This window comes from Helianthus annuus, chromosome 6 (assembly GCF_002127325.2).
Source record: "Helianthus annuus cultivar XRQ/B chromosome 6, HanXRQr2.0-SUNRISE, whole genome shotgun sequence".
NCBI lineage: Eukaryota > Viridiplantae > Streptophyta > Magnoliopsida > Asterales > Asteraceae > Helianthus > Helianthus annuus.
The window spans coordinates 39579073-39586783 of record NC_035438.2 but is presented as its reverse complement, the minus strand read 5'-3'; positions in this window follow the sequence as shown (position 1 = coordinate 39586783).

The following is a 7711-nucleotide window of genomic DNA, read 5'->3' as shown; positions in this document are numbered from 1 at the left end:
AAATGTGTTATTTGAAGTGTTTCTCTAAGTTAACTAAATTAGACTAATTGCAAGAAAAGTAAAATTAAAGAGTTGATTGAGTGAATTGGTTTTAGAACTAAGTTTGACTAAATAAATTGCAAAATTGAGAATTGATTTTTGTAAACAATTTTCGAGACAAATGACTATCTTGAGTTTCCGGTTTGCTTCGACTTTTGTGCTAACATTCAACTAGAAAGAACTACATAGACATAGTTCGTGTATGACCAATTGCAGTGATGAAAGTGAATGAAGTACTCAGATTCCTAGAACGTGAGGTTATTACCCGATGATCAATTAACCCTTACCCAAGCCTAACTATACCCATGATATCTCGATTGCCAACGGCACCAAAAACGTATGGTTTCTAATTAGTTTAGCATAAAAATTAATACTTTACTAACAATCAATCATGCACCATAACAAACAATTCAAAGAGAAAGGAGTTGTTATTCTAGAAATATAAAATAAAAGCACAAGTCTTACACAACCTTCAACCCAAGATAATCATAGAATGTTTAGCCACACATGGCTTGAAGTGACAACATCATGCAAAAATAGAAGAAAAAATTGTTCAACAAGATCACCAACAAAACTAGATGAAAGATAGATGATAAGATATGTTTTTCACTTCCAAGTGCCTCAAATATACTCCCCCAACTCGTCCCCCATCTTCCGTAACCGAATACCCATGATAAGATCCCATAAATCCTCATGAAATGGCCAATATATGTGTAAGTTACATTTTGAGATCAGTCGGAGGCGTAACCTACGGCTCAGGTTACGGCTGTCAGCAGCTCCAAGGTCAACATAGGGTGCTGTAACCTACGGTTGAGGGCCGTAGGTTACGGCTCTGAAAGTTCTTTATGGCATGAACCTTCTGTTTTACGGCAGTGCACTTGTGGATCATTGATGGCCATAACCTACGGCCCCTAGCCGTAGGTTACGGCCCCGAGTGGGCTTTTTCCTTCGTTTATCCCTCAAAACTTGTTTTCTTTATCTCTTAATGATGCCATCTTCCCACATCCATCCAAGCTTCCTAAATCCTGCACTTTGGGCGCCTTAACACCTGCAACATCAAATCTCTCGTAGTTACTAAGTTCAAACAATAAACTGAATAAAGTATGAGATGTATGTATTTTTAGCTTGTTTAAGGGTTGTCCTACGGACCACCCGTCAATAACCAGCACCAACATCCACAGCCTCCAAGCTGGTAATTTTCTCCGCATCAACAACAACATCAGCAGGCTTTTCAGCCTCAGGATTCTCTGCCCCAGCAGTCTTCTCCGCCTCATTCTCAGGGGCCTCAGTGCTCTTTAACTGCTCGTTAACAAAGGCACGAGGAGGAGAGGGCGGAAGCTCCTCATTAATCACAGATGACGGCTCTGTGTGAACAGAACTTGGCTTTTCTGCAAGAGAAAACATATATATTACAATCATTCAAAGCGCATAAGAGGAAAGCAAAGAGAAACACCTACCAAGAACAGGCTTCGCAATAAAGGCATCAAGATTGCCTCTCCTAGTGATTTTCTTCTTCTGAACCTTCTACGCAGGTTGACCTTCAGCCTCAACGTCAGTTTGTTTTCTTTTTCATGCTTTCTTCCTCAACAAGTGCTCAGGACTTGACTCTAAGTCAATAGGGTCCTCAGGATTTGACGGAGGGATATCAGCAGCGTATTTTGGTTCCGGCTTCGGTTTCCTCACAACTGCAGGCGCAAGACCCTTCAATTAGTCAGATACCACCACATAATCACACCAGGAGTCAGAGGAATGGTGTGTACCTTTCTTCTCTCCTCCCACATTTATGGCCTTAGAAGATTGAGTTTTCTCTACGCCACTCTTTTTCGGCGCAGCAGTAGTGGCGGGCGCACGTCTTTTCTTTTCAGGGCCTATGCCCAGGTTAGACAGCTCACCTACTAAGAAACACAAATATTGACCTATTCAAATGCACAAAGACAACAGAAAATAACATTATGGTAAAAATTACCAACGCCACCAGCGGGTTGCGCGGCCAAGTCATCGTCCCGCGGAAGAACAAAATTCCTCACAATACGGTGATACCAGATCTCCTCATCAGGTTTTTTGGGAATAGTAGCCATCTTCCTACCTTCTCTATCAAAAGCAACAACATACAAAGAAACAACAGCAAAAGAAGAGAAGCAAAGGCAAATTCAAAAAAAAAAAGACACAAGAAAGGGAAGCAAACAGCGCAAACCCCAAATCTCACTTTTGCCATCCACCATATACATCGGCTTTTCTTCACGGTTCATCCGCCAGTTAGACTCATGCTAGCACCAACCAGGGCTTTCTCCGGCAGAGCAATTGACGGAACGTCCTTCAAACCCTGGTACCAATTCTCCGAAAAAGGAGTCTGGAGAGTCTCGGTTGGAACATCCTCTTTCCCCCTAAAAGTCATCCTCATCGGGATAACCCCACCTTTAATAAAGAAGAATTTTTGTTTCTAGTCACGAAACGACTTTGGGGGTTGAAGCAAGATCTTTTTCGCAGACGCCCTTTGCATAAAAGAATAGAATCCCTGAGAACAGTGCATTTGATGGAACACTCGAAATCGAGGAACCGACGGTTCAATATGCATTGTACGACAAACAAATTCGAATTGACGAACCCTAACCATCCCAATAGGGTGCATCTGGGAGATGTGAAACTTGTAATAATCCAGAATATCAAGAAAAAATTTCGTTACATGCAATCGGAAATTACCTGCAGAGATAAAGTCCCAAAATAAAGTGATATACCCGGCCGGAGCATCCGCCGCCGTTTGACCCTCGTCAGGGTACTGAGCACCCCAACTTTCCGGAAATTTAAAGTTTCGAATCAAACCGTCGAAGGTTTCCCTAGACCACTTCAATGGTGGAAGTTCGGTAGCCATTTCTTCAGCAGAGTCTTCATGATGGTCTCTGGTTGACATAAGAGAGAGAAATTGCAAATTCTTCCACGAAACGGATAAAGGAAACGAAGAAGAAAAGGATTTTCAAGAAAGCAATGATTAACAAAAATAAGCAATTGAAAAGATTTATATACTCACCGCCATAAATACTCTAGATAACTACAACAACACCTTTTTTGGGGTTAGCACGGTTATCTAAGCATCAGGGGCGAGTGGGAGGAAAAAAAACGTGAGATCACGCGCGCGTGGAAAACACGGTCAGTAACGTACAACTGACAGTGACAGCCTTTCACACGTCACAGTCATTACTATACCTTTCCACTTGACCAAAGTCAAGATTTTCAAATCAAAACAATGAGCAAGAGTATCTTTTCCAAAAAAGATTCTCCACTTCCACGCCAAAAACCCTACAGCAAAACGCACCTATCTCTCATAGTCCAGTGCTCCACTGTAACACCTCGAATTTTTGTGTCCAATGATGTGTTAACACGTGTTATTTGATTACACGTGGCATCTATAATAAATGAAAGGACTAATTTTGACAAACCTTGAAAGTATATAAATTCGAGGGTATAAATGTCAACAAGGGTAAATATACTGAATAGTAACCCTAAATAAATGCTTGAACCTTCAAACGAATGTATCATAGATCGTACGAAAGCGAAACACGAAAGAAAGTGAGAGATTACAAGCTACAGGGGTTAACTGTGTCAACATGTTTAATTATACCTCTGAGTGACCCTTTAACGTTCCCAAGGCTTTGTAACGGTATTATACACTCACCAAAATATAATATATAAATTTCGCAAAGTTTCGTTATGAAACGAGAAAGTTACGATCGAATTCGTAGGAGAAGGGTTAAAAGCGTCAAATATGAAAGTTAAGGCTTTCTGAATAATTAATAAACTAATCGGGGACTTAACAACGCGGGTAAATAACACGAGGTCCTTAGTTGTAATTAACCGAGGGCCAAACTGCAAAGTTACCCATTCAAACCCGAAAGGTCAGGTAAATCATTACGAAAGATTTCGTTATTAATTACCAGATTCTGATAATCATTACAAAGGATTTTAAAAATCTGAAAAATAGGCCTCTCGCGACCCGCGTAAGGATTAGGCCTAAGTTGAGGCGGGCCGCGAGCCTCCTAAAATACGCGCCTGATATTTGAATAATAGATAAAGTATTTTAAGCTTTATAAGCTGTTCGGGAAACTCAGATTTCCTGTAGAACTCAAAAAGCTCTTTAAAAGTCTTTAAAATGACCGAAAAGCCCCTACGGGGCATAATATTAACTTAAACTCGTTACGGGCATCACGGAAGGTATCCTACTAATACCACAACCTCTTTAAGGCATATTGACTTAGGAAATAAGCGTAAGACTCTCATGGTTAACCGTTTCGCCTATTGCGCGCACGGTTCGGCTTATGAAACTAGTTTTCATAATTTAGCCGATACGGGTCAAATTATATTATTTGGACCCCAAAATCCAGAGTGTGAACCATAAACCCATATAAGACAAGTCTCTGAACTTGTTGGGTCAGAATCACACTCCATTCTCGGTTTTCGCCTCTTCGCGCGATTAAACCATATCTATATATATCGGAACCAACCGGTCTAGGCTACGGCTAATATAAGGACCCGTTAGGATTCTAAGAGGTTAATTAAAACCTTCGTTCCAGATTAGGAGCCCCGGTAAAAGCTATCGGCGATTTAATCGAACTAAGGATATATACTTGCAAAGGTAAATACTTTAACTTATTTCCCCTATATGGGCTTGGGTTACGGTATGTTAATACCGCTTGATTGAGCATTATATTCTTCCATCGCTTTGGTGGTTAATTAAATAATATGATCGGCTTATTTAAACAGTTTTGTTTCTTAAAAGCCTTTGGGGGGTTTAATGACCGTTGTCCCGGATATCCTTGGCATCATTTTACGAAATGGCCACGACCATCGACATCCCGGTGTAGGCGTACACCCGGTATATATTGTCGACATTAAATTAAAAGACGTAGCCGTTGGTTTTTATACTACGGTTTTACGCAATGTGGTGTGTCTATAAATCTTTAACCCGGCACGACCCGGGCTACTGAACGCATAAAAGAACATGTAAAACGTTCACAAGATTTTAATAATTTTCCCAAGTTATAAAAGAGTTTGTGCCTTGTGCATTCAAATCAATTTTAAATAAACATTTTCAAATGTGTCAGTTGAATGTATTTACGAGTGTAAACTGACGTATTTTCCCCAAAAATATTAAGTGCAGGTACTATACGAAATGGGCTGGTATTAGCTTCCTAAGCATCACGAATAGTCTCGCAAACTCGATGCCGTATCTGAATGAACAATATTTTATTATTATTTTGATCCGCTGTGGATATATTCGACTTCTGTAATTCATTTGATATTACAACCAGAGGTTGAAGTTTATATATTTATCTTAAGCTTCCGCTGTGCATTTATATAATTGTGTGGTTTGACTATATTGTTGCCAACATCGTCACGGTAATCCCCCACCGGGCCCACCGGTGAGACACGTGGAAATCGGGGTGTGACAGGTTGGTATCAGAGCCAACATTGAGTGAATTAAACACATTAGGCATTGTGTTTAATCTCAATGACACAATTGCACATACTTGAGTCTAGACAAGAACTTAGGACAAATTCGAATTGTTATTCCAATTTTGTCTTTTTCTTTTATTATTGGAATTTAAAGTTTTATAAAGCAGGAAAATGCCACCTGTTATATTCCGAGGAAGAGGAAGGGGAAGAAGAGGCAGAGGAGAAGTCGTGACACATCACGATAACGAAGCTGAACCATCAGGTACAAGACATCCTTCAATGACAAGGAGCGAAGAACCACAACGACGAAGAGATCTTTACGAACCCGCGAGGCATTCCACCTCGCACAGCTCGACGCCATCTTATCGGCACTCCTTTGGGCCAAACTCAGAGAATGATCCCAACAACCCACAACCTTCCTTCATACCTCTACAACGTTCGGTATCGCACCGAAATTACGATGACCCTACTCCATACTTCATAGGTCAGTTTAATCCGGCTGACTACATACAGGAACCTTCAGGCTTTGTTCCATTAGGGCCACAAGATCACTTCTCCGAGGACCATATGGACGAAGATACTGATCCAACAGAACCTGCTCGTGGTACGCCCACGCATCCGATAGAAGTCTCTGATGGGTCATCCTTCCATGGCACACCCTATCAGGGGCCAGACAGTTTCCAAACGTTGTTTGACCGACATGAGTGGTACTACACGCCACCTCAACAGACATCACAACAACCGCGACATCCACAGGATCCCTCTGAGGATTCACGCTTTGTGGCAGTTACGCCACCACCTCCGCCACCGGCACAACCAGTAATACCTGATCCGCCAAGGCGTAGGAGGACGAATGCGCGTATGTCCACACGAGGAGGAGGGGGTATCCACTTCAGCACTCCTCGACATTCTAGTAGTAGCCACTATCCGCCACTACAAGAAGAAGGACCTTCAAGTCCTATACAGGAGGCGAACTCCGCACCAGCTGCACCAAATTCGCCACCATTTGGGTATGACCAACCCATACCTGCTTACACGGGTCCAACGGCTTACAACCCGTTCGAACCGTCACAACCACAATACAACTACAATTATGAGCGCGACCCATATGTGGTGTCGGCAAGATATAATGCGCGCTACCCTAACGGAGCACATGGAAACATGGGACCACCGGACTACTCAGCTCATGGGTATCCAATACCTCCCAGACCCCCAGTTCCGCAACACGCGCCACAACCACGTTTCTCTCCTCCTGAACAGGAAGAGATACTCCATCGACTAGATCGTGTGGAGAGAGAGTTCGAGGAAGAGAAGAAAAGCCACCGAGGATTTCTCAAGGGCTTGGCGAACCTACTAAAGGGCAAAAAGAAGAAACGTGACCACTAGCCCTTAATAGTTGTACTAATGTAATTTCTATTTTGAAATAAGTCCCTGCGTGGACACTTATCGTATTTCAGTCCCTACGTGGACTTATCTTTTAGTCCTTACATGGACACCTATCTTGTATTAGTCCATGCGTGGACTTGTCACTTGTTTTAAAACCTCTATGGAGGTATGTACTATTTGAAAGACCCGTTTAGGGCAATATATAATTGTATTTGAGATTATGGAATGTATGTTATGAGTTTTGTTTTAATATATATGAAATGAATCAAAACCAATCCTTTTAAATTGATCTGCCTAAATAAAGAATCTTACGAGTGAAACCTAGCCTGGTGTCTTTTAAGATCCGGTCAAGATGGTAGGACTTAATTAAAAGATTCAGATTCCTTGTTAACCGCTGCAAGCATGTTAACAACCATGGCAGATGTGATTCGTTAAAATCACGTGCGTCATTCTTATACAATAATCCTTTAAGGATTTCAAAGACCCAACTAAATGACTTATAAGTCATGGGCAAGAATCATCAATAAAGGTGATCAAATTATTAAAACATCCATTAGTGATGTAGTGCCTACGGGCCAATCTTATTAAAACATCCATTAGTGATGTAGCGCCTACGGGCCAATCTTATTAAAACATCCATTAGTGATGTGGTGCCTACGGGCCAATCTTAATAAAACATCCATTAGTGATGTAGTGCCTACGGGCCAATCTTATTAAAACATCCATTAGTGATGTAGTGCCTACGGGCCAACCATATTGAAACATCCATTAGAGGTGTAGTGCCTATGGGCCATAATAATTGTCTTATAAAGACAAAAGACAGTGGTAGTCTATGACT